This window comes from Ambystoma mexicanum, chromosome 5p (assembly GCF_040938575.1).
Source record: "Ambystoma mexicanum isolate Mex_15411 chromosome 5p, UKY_AmexF1_1, whole genome shotgun sequence".
Lineage (NCBI taxonomy): Eukaryota > Metazoa > Chordata > Amphibia > Caudata > Ambystomatidae > Ambystoma > Ambystoma mexicanum.
In genome coordinates, this window is record NC_090930.1 from 719,099,710 (window position 1) to 719,116,607 (window position 16,898).

Below are 16,898 nucleotides of genomic sequence, written 5' to 3' on the forward strand. Positions count from 1 at the left end.
GATGAAATCTCTTACTGCAACCAATATATCTATCTGAGGATAATGGCATTGTAATACTCTCCTTTAGTAAGGCAAGAAGGCAGTGAGGCGCTTTACTACATGGTGAAGCTATCCTTTTGGTGGGTATGTATCAGCATATCTGCACAGTCTCAAAATCTAAATAACAATATCTCCTGAATGACATGAGCATTATGGCTTGAACGGTATAGCAATTGTGCTGGCGAGGAGCAGCATTGCCAAATAATAGATAGAATTGAAAGAAGTGAAAGATAGAAAGAGCACAACATGTCACCCCCACCCCTCCACCCGACCCGTGAGTCTTAAACACGGGGATGATTAACTTTAGAGTACATTTGAACAAACATGTTCCGTTAAAAATGAATAGGTTTTACAGACGGGCCTGGGTTCTGATGAATGCATCCAAACCCTGATGGATTCCCACAGTATCCCAGAAGTGGTATTACTCTGACGAGTCACGGGTCTATCGTTGCCTCTGATATATGGTCTGTGGACTGCACGGTAAAAACATTGGATGTACAACAGAAATTTCTGCCACATGGGAGGGGCCTACCAGAATTATTGTGCCTCTGCTTCATCATTGCCAATAAAGTCCTTGCTCCAGGCAGTGCTGGAAATAGAAAATACTTGTTGTGGGAACCCCCCTACTTGGGGGAGGAAGGATGTGGTTGGTGCGGAGTGGCAAAGCGCCAGTCCAGGCCATGCAACACCCTATCTCTTCATCTCTTCAAGGAACCCAAGCCTAGTGATTTGCATAAACACGAAGAGCATTTTGGGAACATCAGAATGCCCATAATTTGATAATTGAAATATGTCCGTGATAGTGGTTCGGCAAGCAATCGTTTGAGCAAGTAATGCAAGTCGGCTCTCTACATATGTCAAAATACTCTAACAAAAAAGTCTGTGAATTGCAACACATATATACCAATTTGGACAGCTTGCTGGCAGCTATTGAATCTTTGGTTGCTTCTACACTGTAAAGCCTAACATTCTCCTGAGTTTCCGGAAGTGTTGGCTGCATGTGGGTAAGAACTCGGCTCAGGAACAGATCTTAGTGTTTTCCTGGTCTAGCCAAGCCTGAGAGCTGAGCCTGTGGTCAAAGGACGGGCATGTTACAATGCATTTCCTACTCAGGCACCAGGTGAAATAACACTCATTATAAAAGGAGATATGATACTCATTGCCCCTGCAGCCAGTGGGCATCCTATCCCGATCATGAGGTCCCCTTGACCTTAAACAGAATCCATTGACAGTTGGCCGGGCTTCCTCTGCTGACATATGACTTACCGTTAGCCCATGTAGAGGTATTGCGATGACAGGAAACCCAGCAGGTGGATCTTGTGTCCTTTGCCACTCAGCAACGATCCTTGAACATCTCTTGTGACGCACAAAGGGGAAATGGCCAACCTTTTTTAAATGTGTGCATTCTTTGTTGCTTGAAGGGCAATCAATCTCTATGATATGGTAAGGTGGGGCCGACTGCTGCGTGCTTGCCATCAGTTGGATGGCATCTCCTTGACTCTACATCTTTCAAACCAGGCCTTGGTATCCTATTATCCGAACATCTGTGGGAATCTGAGGAGTGATGTCGCACGGTGCAAGCTTCCTCACTGGATACGGATTTGGTGGGTTCCTTCAAGCTGCAAATGCTCCACGGTTTTGGCAATAGTGGTGGCCTGCTCCAACAACGGATTATGAAGCATCCACAAATCCGTCTGTACCTTAGGTTTGCAGCAATGGAGAATGGGCTGATCCCGGATCAGTTAAGATACCAAATACACATATGCTGGCCAATTCTCAAAGGACACTAACAAAGCCAGATACGTTGGACATCTGAATTCTATTGAAGAATGTCCCCAATTCTAGAACACTACTAATATGATGATCAAATCAGTGTTCAATGCGCCATGATTCGGCGTCCAGCCAGTCATAAGCTGTGCAATCAGGTTTCCTTGCTTCGGCCATGAACGCAAACAATCAGCACTCATCAGCGCCTAAGTACGCTAGCAGGAGCTCCCTTTTCCTGCTGCATGCAAACTTCAAAGCATCAATGGCCTCCAGACACAGTGCAAATGCGTGCTTCCAATGCTCCCAGGGAATCACTGGCATGTCTGGAGACTGCAGAATGTAGGAGATGGATTAAATCCCTGCATGATGGCACCAGCTCGACTCATTCGATTATTACAAGCTCCTCCCAATTCTATCGCTTTTATCCATGCTCATAGGGTGGCTGGGCCCCGGTGCTCCTCCGGGCACGCGTATATGTGGAAGAAGCTGTATCCCGCAAGCTACGAACAAACAAGAGTCGATGCAGCCCATGAGTCTTGGATGGGTACGAATCTGTGAGCAAAGACGGAGGCATGATCTCTCATCATCAGACAGTCAGGGCAGTGGAGCAGAATTGGACAGGCTGTGGTCTGCTGAGGATGACATCACCGGAGGGAATCTTCTGCGGCAGCAGTGTGTTAAGACACACATTGCAAAAGCTGAAGCAATTGAATGTTTGCGGTGTAGTTGATGCAGTCATGGACTGTACAAAATGCCTACATGTGCTCGGAAGGGGCAGGAGGGTTTAGGGGAGCTCTCAGTCGTCTTTCAAACCACTGAGAAGAGAGGTTTCTCCAAGCACAGACAGTGGGGCATAGGTGCCACTCAGACACGCACTATGCATCATGATCTAGCCCCCCTGACACCAGTAGCCATTTACAGATGCAATTAAGCTATTAACTCTGAGAAGACTGCTTAGTAATGACACTGGCAGGCAATATACAGCACACAGGTTGATGTTGCTACTTGACATATGCAGCTTGAAGAGATCTCATGAGAATGTGTTTTGGGCGGGAAGAGGCAAGTAGTGGGTGCGAATGGCCATATGGATTAGCATGGCCATGGGCAGTCAATGGGTTGGTAAATAACCAAACATCAATACGCTGTGTGTACCTCCTTACATGCCGTCTCCCTCCTATCTGTACTCCAATGTAATCGAATTCTAGGTGGTGCTTAAGCATCACCTAATAGCCAGAACTAAAATGTAGGGCCTACAATAGGCAAAATAAATGCATATATGACTTGGGCAGTACAATTAAGTACTTCGGCTATGCTGAGGAAACTAGAAAAAAATCTTTTTTTAACCAAACCTAGCAAAATCTTCTAAATTACAAAATTAAGTTTCTAGTCCACTTCTTAGTTTATAGAACTTTCATGAGCAAAAACAAGTGCAGTGGCGGGCAGTTGGGGGATATTGTGCAGTTTCTTTCTCACTTCACTTTGGTGGCTGTGGGAGCGGCGCAGTGAGCTTTAAGGTCAAGATAGTTCGTAGGTTTGCTCCATAGTGCAGGAACTGAGGATGCAGTGCTCTGGTCACGCAGCTGAATAGCCAAAGGACAGCGGTCAGCACAAATATGGAAGGAGCGTATTACTTAATAAACAACAAAGGAAGGATATAATAACAACCTACTCACATGTCTGTATCCTTAAGATTAACAAGGTCACCTGATAGAACAACCTCTAAAACAAATATGGGTTCTGCAGCATGATTGAGTAAATGTAAAGCATCATATTTATTTCTTATTCTTCTCAAAGCACCAATATCATAAAAGTATAAAAAACATATACACACACCACAATATAGTATACAAAAAGATAAAAGAAGATTGTTATTACTACATTCAACATTTTTTCAAGTCATTACTACTTAAAATGCCACAGTGCCAAATTAATTGTTCCTGATATACACTGAGACCACATTAGCCCGACTTATATAAGTTTCTGTCCTTGATGTTTTAAAATAACTGGACACATTCCTCACGGGCAGTCATGTATCTAGTGCTTTCTGTAGAATTCCATTCCACACTTGGTTCTATTTCTTTCACTTGTTCACATACAGGAACCCTTGATCTGTAACTTCAACCGAAAGGAATAAATATCTTCAGCTTCATTGCAAATTCAATTCTTGCAGGGACCTTCACTAGCAGTACAAATGGTCCGCTTTCAAGAAGCAAACCTAATATATTTTGAGCAGGTTCAATTTCCAGCAATTAGTCAGCCATCCAATGGCGTCCACTAAATGGTCCGTCCATATGTCTCAAACATCCTCGGTCCTCGATGTTATACTCTAGTCTAGTTATACTTAATATCTGGAACACAACTGGACTGGTCTAGAATGACCCAAACAAGGCTGCAATCAATGCCCTAGTCCTTACTGCCTTGGTCTGTAGTTCCCGAGCTTACAATTGCAAAACGCTGTAGGAGTTTATTACTACCCCCAATGTAGATGATGCGCAATGAATGAAAACACGCAGGTGATACATGCAGCACGTTTACATGTACAAAAATATAATGTACTTGTTCATAGTCCAAAAACATGTCTTTTCATGACCAATGTATTTTAGTCCAGCCTTCAACGTCAAAGGAAAGTGATTGCAATTTTGAAAGAATGAAACCACTGGCCATTCACTCACTCACTCTGGCATAGAATTCTCCCACCAACCATGCAACAAACACACAGTTGCCCAAGTCATGCACTCGGGTCACCAATATGCACTTGGTAGCCATGAAGGTCCCAGTAAGACAAGAGTTCAAAGCAAGTATTTTGAAAGTCCAAAAACATTCCGATTTTACCCACCGTCTACTTGTCCAGGAGACTATATAATTATGAAAACTCACTGACCCTGGCAATGATATGATATGGCATTTAAACCGAGCCTATACACAAGTGTTTCAAGGCGCGATAAAGGAATTGCCTTGGAGGTCTGGCTATAGACATTCAACAACCCTTCATTCAGGTTGCCCTCGCAGACATTTCTTTGTGTAAATAAAAGAGTTAAGAAGGAGGGGGGGAGTCGCAAGTTGCGAAAAATCCTTTTGGGGACTGTGCTCTCACAATCCATCAGGCAGAAAAGTGAAGCCCAAATAAAGAGTGGTCAAGGAAAGGGGCATTGTACTCTCTTCCCCGCTTCGAAGGCTTAACATGGCAAGGGTAAGAGGGGCACAGATTGCAGCCTTGCAGCAATCCACAGAAATAATATCTAATGGTATATGCTACTGCACTGCCTACATCTTGCAATTGTGGCAAGCCAGTCGCTTCAGCCCATTGACATGGATCAAAGAGAATGCGCAGGCAAGTTTAGGGAGTTGGTCCTCTGCTCCCTTTGGAAGTCTGTAAATAGGTAAAGGGGAACTTCAGGGCTTATGGTTTGGAATGAGCTATAGTGCCACATGAAGTGTGCTGGTGCTTTGTGTTGACTGATTCCATTTTATGTAGATATTTTAACTAAGCTGCAGCCAAACATATTTTCCACAAAGATGAAGCGGGTTGCCTCTTTATTGGAATAGGCAAAGCATAAAAGGAAGTGTGCACTTGCAAGAATGTTTTCCCTATGGACGACTGATACTGTTAAGATGTCTAGAGCAGTACCAGTGGATGTGATTAATTTAAGGCACGGTTTGAAATTGTAAGGAGCTGGGAGCTATTTATCTCCTGCGTGTAGCCTAGAAGAGCCTGGTAAACTTGACTTCACCAGCAGCTACTTGACTCACAAGGCCACCTGGTGCCATACAAGCACATATCTGACATCAACCATGCATGTCCGTGAACATGTTAAATGGAGCTTTCCGATACATTGATAGAATGAATGCTCAATGGCTCAAATATAACGAACACAAAGTTATTCTGTTGCCAGGGTAACGATTCCTTCTTCAAATCATCCAAACCAGGAAGGTTGGCAGACATCTTTAATGGTACAACAGCAAAGCAGGAAAAACGGACATTAAACAGAGCAGGTCACCATAAACAAATCCTAAAAACGAACTTGCCCCTCCCCAAAACGTTGCAGTTCTTATACCTTTGTAGAATGTTGAATTATCTGGGAGGGGCGAATCCCACGGTGCTCATTAAGACCATTTCAGGGAGTAAACTCACAGCTTTGTGCTAATCTCACAAACTTCAAAGAAACCCCATCTTTATGTCATCACTTTGTGGGGGAGCCCCAATGAGATGAACAGCTGTGTCTTGTTATAATTGAGATATGGCAACTTTATCTAGTCTTGACTACTGAAGCAGACTCATCCCTGACCAGATTAATTATAATGGCGACATTCAAACTAATAACCTAACAACGCAGAACATGAGTAATGCGGCGAGAGAATTCTGCCAAGCGGAAGTACGTACGAGCCCTCTGATCCATTCATTGAAAACATGGAGTCGCATCTCTACATAGGCCAGCGCACAGCTGCAGTGGCCTCGCCTAAAAAACACAGCAGAATTATATTAGTTTCCTTTCAAGGCAGTGATGTGTTTCTTTCTCTTCAGAAGCCGAATAACATGTATTGACTTTTCATTATTTTAGTTCACCACACTGTGAATCTCATGTGAATGTTAGATGCACGGCATGTTATGTACTACCATGTGCTAGCTCCTAGTTTCTCCGTTTCTCAGAGGTAGCTCCTGCTCACTGGGTCATGCCTGATACCCAGGAGCTTCTTTTAGCTGATGGTCATCAAATCCTCATTTTGATCCCTGATTTAAAGCATTTGATCCATCAATCTTTGAAACTAGCAAAGTTAGGGCAGTTCATACACACTAGTGTATAGCAAGTGGGATATTGCCATCATGGAAACTAAGTCACTAGGAGAATCCAGACGTGGACCCCTGGCTCACTATTCTTAGAAAGGCACAGCTCCACCCTACTGATGAGGTCCAACCGGACCAAAACACGTGTCTGGGGTTAGTGTTGGTACTCTTGTTCAGAGGAGAATTGCCTAGCATTTCGGTGCTGGACTGCCCCAGGGCAGGACAAAGACTGACATGTTTGGGATATTTCTTCTCTGTGAAAGATAGTGAGCTAAGGACTTTGGGTAAGTCTCTCGTAACCAGGACTAATGTCTGGGAGAGGGACTCCCAGGACCCCCCTTGTTAATTTGCATCATGAAAACTATACATGTAGATATTAGGCGGGGTTCGGAATTGCTAGGAGTTATTTAGCTCCAGCATCTACCTTAGGAAAGCCTGCTTAGCTTAACCCCTTAAGTGCCAAGGGCAAGTGCTTGTCCTTTTTGCATAGACTTGCATAGTAGCATGGCACTTAAAACTAACTTAGGTGAACCGGTGCCCTACAAACATGCATTTGTGACATTTGCACACTGGGAAGGGCGCTCAGCCAACCAGATGGCTGGAAGCGGGTGCCAGAGCACACACTGTACTGTGCCGGGTCGGAAGAAGGAGTCGGACACAGCACAGACCTTTTTGAAGTGCTTTATTTTAAGTAAAGAAAGCGACTAGTACAAAAGGAATCTCTCCTGAGGAACCACGGCTAATGCTGTGGGGAAACACGTGTTGGGAGATCATATGTGCACAATGGGAATGTAAAGCACGCATAAATGTATGGAAATTAATACATGAAAATTGCATGAGTAACCACCACGAACTGTACAACAAGCATATGTATGAAAGCAATACATGAAGATTTATATATAACTTGACAATAAACTAAGAGTTGTCTTTTCATCACAATTGAACTATTGTTTGGAATTAATTTCTGGGATCGCACAGACTACAAGTATCAACACTGAAAGAAAAACACAATCATAGTCTCTTTGCTTAATTATTCATCCTCCCAGTGGGCACCCACTCCTCCAGAACACCCCTGTACCTGCATCAGCCTTGGATGACTTTGCGGGAGTCAGCTCACGTTCGGGAAGGTCAAGTTCCCCTTCTCGCTTTCACTTCTCGGTTTCTCAGTTGCTCCAGTCTCGGCTATTCTGTAGCTTGCAACGTTGCCAGAATGGCAGTGGATGAAAGCTTTCCTCGCTTCCTCTCCTCCAGGTTTTGACATAGTTAGAAGGGCTCAATGTCCACCAGGGCTCCTCTGTGGTCATGCCACCTCTTCAGATGCTCCTCTGATTCTGTCCTGACACTCGTTCTCCCAATGTCTACTAGGCCGTTTCTCTGACGTATCCGAATTGCCTTCCCTGCTTCTCCAAGATCTGCGGGCTCCGCAGCTGCACTCAGCTCCGCCTCTCCTTGGTGTTCTGACATCAGGGGGTTTCCCCAGTGTACCGCTCTCGCTCCTCTGTTTATGCCTCCTCGTCCCGTTTTCATAGCCATTTCTTCTTAAAGTGATATCTCCTTTATTTTCAGATAACGTGTTGGTTTCCACATTACCTGCAGCCAAACATAAGGATGACACAATGTTTTGGATGCAAGGCAGTCCCATGTATCTAGATAAAGTCTCCTGTATAGGAAGTTCCCTTTGGGAATGGGAATCCTTGTCCCCTAAGGCATTCCATCGGAAAATATAATAGTGCTGATTCGTCTCTACAAGTCCTCACCACAATGCCTGTAGGAAACAATGATGTTCATGATAAAGAGTCCAAAGTGAGGTATTGTCACCAATCACTACCTAGTCCTACTGGAATGTGCAATAAAAGCATTCACTTACCAAGGTCTGGGAGACCGTCATGTGGTGAAAGGAAATGTTGCTGTGTTTCGCTGCTGGTTGATAAACAGGGGACCAACAGGTGATGCCAGTCAACCTACAAAGTATTGAGAAACTCGAATTAGGCCATAATGACTCTAGAATTTATCAACTGGCCACCAAGGCTAGATGTAAAGATAAAAGATTCATACTCACTATGTTAATGGAGTTAATGGAGTTCTGTTCCCCCGAAATCCGTGACTGCCAAGCGATTTGCGGATCCAAAAATGCCCACCATTATAAACAAACCGTGATTGAGATGTGATGACATCATCGTGCTCGTTTACTGTCTTAGCCCACAGTAACAGTCCGTGACTGGTGGCACGTATTGGTAATCTAATGTGAAAGAAAATTATATTTAGATAATGTCAGTACGATGCTTGCAGATACAGGTGTGAAATCTTGTGGAAATGTTTTGGTAACTGAAATCAATCCGTGATTGGTGGCACGTATGAGAGAAAGAGAAGTCTCATATGATAGAGGGATCTGTTGAATTCATGTCAGTATGATAAGGCAATGCTTGCGAATTACAAAGCAAAGCCATATAAACCTATATGGGAAACCTCCCATATATTTGCAACCATCTGGGTAACTGATCACAGAATGGTAATTAAAAATATGATGTTAGGAAAAAGTGTAGATACGTAATGAAATATATGAGGAGGTTAGTAGGCTGTAATTAGCTATACATGTGAAGCGATCCCCAGGGTTCTAAAGTAGATTAGCAAGCTTAAGATGTTACAAGGTTTCAGACAAGATTAATTTGTTACAGGTTTACATTCAATTATCAGGGTACATTATGTCCCACTTCTTCAGCTAGTTATGAATAAAACACCTTCACATATATATCTGAGTGAATGGGTAACATATGTGTGATATAGTAACTATATTGAACCAATATATTCTAAAGGTGTCCCCAAAAGACCTTACAAGTTAAAGATTTAGTACATCTGGTCAGCAAATGTGTAATCGGCTGTCAAGTTCTTGTCACTAGTCAGTTAACCCAACCTTTAGTCATGTATGGTTCCTGTGTAGCAGGTATTGTGATCACTTAAAATCTAGAGGTAGGTTTCCAGATAGAACTCTTTGTTCATGCCAAGGGGACTGATACCGACCAAGTGGTATATCCAGTAGAGCTCCCTTTGTACCATTTTCTTCTGTAAGTTACCTCCCCTTGGTAAGGGATAGATGACCTTGAGTACCACACACCTCATCTGTGCCACTGTGTCTTTCGTTCTTGAATTGTCTTTAGACAGGTGATTTGGTGTTGGCTGTCCTTATGCTGGATTTGTGTTCAGTCCAGCGGTCCTTTTACCCGTCTTGTCGTCTGTCGCACATAGTATTTGCCACATGGGCATTTGAAAGCGTAAATAAAAAAAATGTGTGGCCAAAGTCGTAAAATCTCTTAGTGTGATCTTCCGGTCTGTATTGGGGTGACGAATATGATCGCCTTTGATAACATTAGAACAATGTTGGCAGCTGTGACAGGGTTTGTGCAGTACCCTCTGCAGTGGTATTTTCTTTCATTTTGCCTTAATCAAGCTCGAGCTTTTCTTTCATTTTGCCTTAATCAAGCTCGAGCAGCAAAGAAAGAGGAAGTGTGTTGTGAGGAGGACGTTTGAGGCAGGCTGTGATGTGATTGAAAGAGTTTAACAAGTGTTCTGGCCCGTTTGGAAAAAGATGATGAACTACAATTTCTCCTATGCATCCATGCCAACCCTCCCGATTTAGGCGGGATGCCCACTATTTTTTAAGTGAAAATATTTCTGCTTTTTTGTTTCTCCCTCCTAAAATAATAGTAACCAGTGCTTTAAGTGCCATGGGAAAACGATCCAGGGCTTGCAAATGGTGCTTAACCCAACGGTGGGGGTCGCTTGCAGCCTATTAGTCCCTCAACAAGCCACAGCTTAATGGCCTAATGTGCTGGAAAGCGACCCCCGCCAGGGAGCCCCTTGCAGCGACCATCACCCTCTGCCCAAGGGAGACAGTGCTGATCCCTACAGCTCTTAACTAAAGGAATGCCTAGCAGGGGTCAACACTAGCCCTATTCTTCCTTAATGTTGGCATTGACACCTGCCAGGCATCCTTGTAACTAAGAGATGTAGTGATCACCACCACTGGGGACTTAATGTATCCTCGGCAGCACCCTGTTTCAGATACATTTTGCAGAGACTGACAGGGCTTTGCTCCTTCTCACTTAAAGCACTGATAGTAACCCCAATGCAATCCAATGGGCTTTCTGTGAGTCAACCTCCCTCCAAAGTGTTGCAGAATGTTGGTATGTATGCCTATGGTTCTTTGGAAATGTAGTTCTTTTTTAATGTACTCATGTTTGCTACTCTAGAAAAGACTAAAGAAAGTGATTGAAGCATAATATATGAGCCTCTGTGCCCCGTTAATTATGCAGAGGTTCAAGTCTAGGGAAAAGGAGTATGCCACAAATTCCCACAGCAAACCACTTCAGAAATCGATGCAACCAATTTCATTAAGAAAACGGGTCTTTCAGTATAGCCATTTAAACGAGCAGGGCCCTAGTATACATAACTTTTCTGTGCTCGTATACCGGTCTTTCTAGTTGGCTATCTTTTCAACGATGTGCAGGTAAAATATTATGTACACATGCGCAGTGCTAGATATAGTAGATACGGTAAATGCGTTATTCGCCTGAAAAGAAAGATAATCAAGCTTACTTAAAAAAATGAACTCGTTAAAATTAGTATTTATATAATTCACCTAAAGATTTTTTTTTTAGTATTAACAATTGCTAAATAAAAAGAGCTCCTTCCCTGACCGGGAATCGAACCCGGGCCGCGGCGGTGAGAGCGCCGAATCCTAACCACTAGACCACCAGGGAACCTTGCAAAGGACGCGAATTTCAACATCCAAATGTATGCCTACAAACGTCATATTCCATATTTCTGTTCCTGTGTAGTCATATATCCCTGCAGCCCGATACAGTCAGCGCTGTGCTTCAACCACGTTCATTTGGTCTACAGAGCGGAGACACTGTACAGCTCACGCGAGTTTGCCTTCACGAGTCCGTCGTGGTTGCCCTCGCAGACATTTTGTAGTGTAAATAAAAGCGGTAAGACGGAGGGGGGTGGGTGGAGTCGCAAGTTGTGAAAAACCCTTTTGGGGACTGTGCTCTCACAATCCATCAGGCAGAAAAGTGAAGCCCAAATAAAGAGTGGTCAAGGAAAGGGGCATTGTACTCTCTTCCCCGTTTCGAAGGCTTAACATGGCAAGGGTAAGAGGGGCACAGATTGCAGCCTTGCAGCAATCCACAGAAATAATATCTAATGGTATATGCTACTGCACTGCCTACATCTTGCAATTGTGGCAAGCCAGTCGCTTCAGCCCATTGACATGGATCAAAGAGAATGCGCAGGCAAGTTTAGGGAGTTGGTCCTCTGCTCCCTTTGGAAGTCTGTAAATAGGTAAAGGGGAACTTCAGGGCTTATGGTTTGGAATGAGCTATAGTGCCACATGAAATGTGCTGGTGCTTTGTGTTGACTGATTCCATTTTATGTAGATATTTTAACTAAGCTGCAGCCAGACATATTTTCCACAAAGATGAAGCGGTTTGCCTCTTTATTGGAATAGGCAAAGCATAAAAGGAAGTGTGCACTTGCAAGAATGTTTTCCCTATGAACGACTGACACTGTTAAGATGTCTAGAGCAATACCAGTGGATGTGATTAATTTAAGGCACGGTTTGAAATTGTAAGGAGCTGGGAGCTATATATCTCCTGCGTGTAGCCTAGAAGAGCCTGGTAAACTTGACTTCACCAGCAGCTACTTGACTCACAAGGCCAACTGGTGCCATACAAGCACATATCTGACATCAACCATGCATGTCCGTGAATATGTTAAATGGAGCTTTCTGATACATTGATAGAATGAACGCTCAATGGCTCAAATATAACGAACACAAAGTTATTCTGTTGCCAGGGTAACGATTCCTTCTTCAACTAATCCAAACCAGGAAGGTTGGCAGACATCTTTAATGGTACAACAGCAAAGCAGGAAAAACGGACATTAAACAGAGCAGGTCACCATAAACAAATCCTAAAAACGAACTTGCCCCTCCCCAAAACGTTGCAATTCTTATACCTTTGTAGAATGTTGAATTATCTGGGAGGGGCGAATCCCACGGTGCTCATTAAGACCATTTCAGGGAGTAAACTCACAGCTTTGTGCTAATCTCACAAACTTCAAAGAAAACCCATCTTTCTGTCATCACTTTGTGGGGGAGCTCCAATGAGATGAACAGTTGTGTCTTGTTATAATTGAGATATGGCAACTTTATCTAGTCTTGACTACTGAAGCAGACTCATCCCTGACCAGATTAATTATAATGGCGACATTCAAACTAATAACCTAACAACGCAGAACATGAGTAATGCGGCGAGAGAATTCTGCCAAGCGGAAGTACGTACGAGCCCTCTGATCCATTCATTGAAAACATGGAGTCGCATCTCTACATAGGCCAGCGCACAGCTGCAGTGGCCTGGCCTAAAAAACACAGCAGAATTATATTAGTTTCCTTTCAAGGCAGTGATGTGTTTCTTTCTCTTCAGAAGCTGAATAACATGTATTGACTTTTCATTATTTTAGTTCACCACACTGTGAATTTCATGTGAATGTTAGATGCACGGCATGTTATGTACTACCATGTGCTAGCTCCTAGTTTCTCTGTTTCTCAGAGGTAGCTCCTGCTCACTGGGTCATGCCTGATACCCAGGAGCTTCTTTTAGCTGATGGTCATCAAATCCTTATTTTGATCCCTGATTTAAAGCATTTGATCCATCAATCTTTGAAACTAGCAAAGATAGGGCAGTACATACACACTGTTAATAGCACTGTAGCAAGTGGGATATTGCCATCATGAAAACTAAGTTACTAGGGGAATCCAGACGTGGACCCCTGGCTCACTATTCTTATAAAGGCACAGCTCCACCCTACTGATGCGGTCCAACCAGACCGAAACATGTGTCTGGGGTTACTGTTGGTACTCTTGTTGAGAGGAAAATTGCCTAGCATTTCGGTGCTGGACGGCCCCAGGGCAGGACAAAGACTGACATGTTTGGGATATTTCTTCTCTGTGAAAGATAGTGAGCTAAGCCCGAGCGCGCAAAGGGCATCATCTGGTGATTTACCTGGCTGTTGGGCTGTTTGGCTGCTCGCTGTGGCTGTGACCTTACCCTGGAGCCGAGAGTTTTGGAGTGGACTGACTGCTTTCCCTGGCGATCCGTGGAGGTCCAGAGAAACTTGGAAACTCGCCAGTAGAAGGAAGAAGGCGCGATCGCCGAATAGAACGGGTAAGAGCAGCTGCGTGCGCGAGCCCTCCTCACAGTCCCTCACAGTCCCCCTCTTCACTTACCAGCCGCTCTGCTCTGCCCTGCGTTCTCTACGAGTGAGCCCCGACAAAAAGGACACAAAGTGCGTGTAGCGTGCCCCTCGTGCTGCAGGAGCGACTCAGAAGTCGCAAGGATGAGAACAGGGGACATGGTCCCCCCGAACACGCGGGCACATGCAAAACGAGAGAGAGTAACGCTAAATGCACTAACGAAGGATGTTCACACCACCCTAACAGCTTTGCATGGGAACCCAGCTACCGATGGGAGAGAAGAACGAGGAGTGGGAGCTGACGTTTTTCATGTAATGAGCTCATTCTCTACATACCATCGTGACGACTCGTGGAGATCAAGAAACGAGAGGAAATATGACTTATCATTAACCCGAGAGGGCAATGTTCCTAACTTAGCCATTGAGGAGTCGAGTACTCCAAGTGATTGTGATGGTGACGGTGAGGGGATAAGTGAACCAGAATATCAAGATGGTGACGATGACTCCATGGATGGCGACACTGGCTGCCCAGGGGAGTGGTCACATGGGAGCGAGAGACGGGAGAAAGATACAAAAGAACAGATTCCCCCCTCCGCCCCCCAATGATCCAGCGCAAACTGAAGAAACTATTGACACGATAAGACTTGAAACAGTCGTGTCGCAAACACAATTGGAAGAGGAGAGAATGACGGGGGTAGAGGAGAGACTGAAGATCTGTACTGCTATGATACACTCCGTCTCTGCCGTGACAACATTCAATGACGGAATTCCATGCATCAGGTCCATGAGTGAAAAATGTACAACAAGGACAGAGAGAGGAAAATCCATGAAGGCTACCTCGAACCCTATACACATGGACGTCCAAACTAGTAGTAGTGCCCAGTCTGGTAAAGCTAAGGGGAGTGAGGACCTAGCGAAACATGACCCACAACAGAAGAAAGAAATGAATGAAACAACGTGTGTGCCAGTAGAAGAGATAGCAGCAGAGATGCTTGATTTAACAAATGTGACACCTCCAGGGAGTGCGAGAGGACAAAGTATGTGCCCATTAGATTGCGTGGATGGTTCCCACGAGTCCCCGTTTAAACCAACACATACTGGTGCGTCTCTAAAGCTACTGGCTTGGACAAGAGTGGACACAATGCATAACAAGGATCGCAAAGTTTTAAATTCACAAATTCAAAAGGAAAAAGATCATGCCCTAAGAAACAACAAAAAAAGAACATCGGAGTCAAGCGAGGAAATTAGTATCGCTGTGACAGAAGGAGATCACATAGAGATGCAGGCTCGCGATGCGAGATGGAAAGAAAGACTTACAAAGGATAGAGCTGCCGAGACACCTCGTAGAAGGGACTCAGTAGAGCTTGCTGACCAAGTTTTGAGAGGCCTAGTTGAAATGAATTCCAATTTAGCGAAACGACGAAGGAATTCAGAAACACTCTCATGCGGAAGGACAACTCCACAAGCAGAGTGGCAAAGAACGAGGGGAAAGAGCCTACACAACGTGATGGCACTAGAAGCGAATACTCCCTCCTTCGAATCTAGAAACGACGAGATTGCAGCATCTCAAAAAAGATGCAGAAGAAAACTAAGCTCTGACCTTGAACTCGAAGGCGGACATAAAAGATTTAAAAGCAACATGAGACGGAGTTCGACACCTACACCGAAGAGAGTAAGGGAGCAAACACAGAGCCAGGCCTCACCTGAGCCTGAAGATGAAGTAGAGCCTCTCCTTCCAAAAAAGAAGAGACAACAGTTTGAGACAACTCAGAGGGTTCCGCAAAACTCTAATGAAGTCACAACACTTGTCGAGACGACAATTGGAAGGCTGAGCCCTGTCTTAATGTCTGCAACGACGATAGCGGTGGCTCCGCTGTTGAAACTCTACGAAAATTTAAATGAGAGCTTTCGCGACCAAACAACATTGGTCGCCTTGCTGAATTCGAAAATTGTAAAGCTCGAAATAGACTTGTTGGACATGACGGCACAAGTCGTGGAAACTAGAAGAGGAAATGACATATCTTTAACAGCGCTAAAAGAGTCCTTAAAAGCAACAATCGAAGACAAAAGACTCCTGGCAGAAGTGACGAAACAAGCCCTGACTCTACTACAAAAAGATCGTGAACATAGAGCTGACACAAGCGAGAACCGACCCCCAGCAAAATTCCAAACGAACCCAGAGAGAACACACGCTACGATTACAATAGATAGCGATGTCGTATCTCTGACAAATGAGGAAACATCAAAATTAAAATCTGTGCCAACAAGAACAAGGATGAACGAAATTACTTGCTCTGTGACAGACTTGGAAACGTCAATTGTGATGAGAGACAGTCCAGAGAAACCAAAAAATACAAAGGACTCCGTGGATGGAGCAAGTGAAAGAAGTAACATAGGGGAAAATAATAAGAAAAAGGAACCCACCAAAGAGAGCAAAGATGGGGGCAAAGACATGAATGAAAACTCCCTCAAAATTTCGTTAAACAAAAAGAGGCCCCAAGAAATGGACCTAATTGAGACTATACAAACTGAAAATGAGGAAGAAGGGTGTCAGAGTGAAGTCTCATATGACTCAAGGACGAACTCGAAAGGAAAAGAAGTGAGACAGACGTCGTCAAGCAAAAAAGTCAACGCCACAGCTGAAAAGAAGAACGATGTGGAATGGTTTGACATTTTCGAGCCTAGAAATGTAAAAAAGAGCTCTAGTTTAAGCCTTAAAAGTAAGTCTGTCGTCTCAAAACAGAGCAACCAGAAAATGAAATCTAAAAATCAGCAAGTGCAGAAGTCCAAAAATCCACGAAACGCTGCAAACTTCTTTCGAAACATCAAAGCGTTAACCATTACAGTAAACAATACCGAGCCTACAGGCACGACTAACAAAAAAAGCAGCCTGGACTTCAGTGAGGCCGGAATAACAACGGCCACAGAAGAACTACTTAAAGATAAGCCCAGACAGACAGGGAAAACCAAAGACGAAAGAAAACCAAAAACACCAGTGACGATCGAGGAGGAAGTCGAAAACGACGAAAATCTATTAGATATGTCAACTTACAGTTTA

General features: G+C 44.1%; 1 non-coding gene across 1 annotated transcript; it reads right to left on the bottom strand.

Annotated features, from left to right (window-relative positions):
- Positions 1–11,274: 11,274 nt before the first annotated feature.
- Positions 11,275–11,346, bottom strand: TRNAE-CUC (transfer RNA glutamic acid (anticodon CUC)). The gene has a single exon. It is a non-coding gene; the product is annotated as a tRNA-Glu (tRNA).
- Positions 11,347–16,898: the final 5,552 nt, after the last annotated feature.